Source organism: Balaenoptera ricei, chromosome 9 (assembly GCF_028023285.1).
Source record: "Balaenoptera ricei isolate mBalRic1 chromosome 9, mBalRic1.hap2, whole genome shotgun sequence".
In the NCBI taxonomy this organism is placed as follows: domain Eukaryota; kingdom Metazoa; phylum Chordata; class Mammalia; order Artiodactyla; family Balaenopteridae; genus Balaenoptera; species Balaenoptera ricei.
The window spans coordinates 4,471,923-4,472,622 of NC_082647.1; the positions used below are offsets into that span (position 1 = coordinate 4,471,923).

The following is a 700-nucleotide window of genomic DNA, read 5'->3' on the forward strand; positions in this document are numbered from 1 at the left end:
CACTCACAGCCTCGGCTTTAACTACGTAACACTTGGAGGGAGAAACACAGAAAAGACAAAGCCTGTGTTGGTCTTTTAGTAAAAATGGAAATTGATCAGAGTTCAGTCACATGCTTGGTGGTCTGGGGACCATGTGCGGTATCACCCGATCACCCGGAAACTTGCTTCTATGCCTATTGTCAGGGCCCACCCCAAACTCTCTAATTACTGAGTGCAACCCCCAGGAAGATGTACATTTTGCAAGGCCTGATTACGCACAGCCGTTAATCACGAATCATGCGAGCTCCAATCATCATGTTCTATTCTGTCCTCCGAAAGGAGGAACAGGTAAGGATTATCCTACCTGACGATGGGAAGATGTACATTTTAATCAGCTCTCCTAGTGATGACCTATGCCCGCAAATGTTTGAAAATACCAGTCTAGAGTCACATCTGCCACACTGAATTTTGTGAAAGTCAAACTCAACTATATGGATGAATAAATACACGTCACATTCCAGTGCATGGGACTCTTTCCTCAGGCCCCAGGCTCTGCTTCTGAATCCCAGCCTGTAGCAGCCACTATCCAGCAAGACCATCGGTGTGATAGCAGCACCCAGCAGACAGCCTCACCAAAGACTCCTCATTCCCAGATTGCCTGATCCGGACCCAAGCTCTGAAACCCTCACAGGGCATTCTGCTACTAACTACAGTCGGAATC

General features: G+C 47.6%; 1 non-coding gene across 1 annotated transcript; it reads right to left on the reverse strand.

The window, feature by feature from the left end:
* Positions 1–205: 205 nt before the first annotated feature.
* Positions 206–350, reverse strand: LOC132372251 (U8 small nucleolar RNA). Its single transcript, XR_009505122.1, has one exon. It is a non-coding gene; the product is annotated as a U8 small nucleolar RNA (small nucleolar RNA).
* Between the last annotated feature and the right edge of the window lie 350 nt (positions 351–700).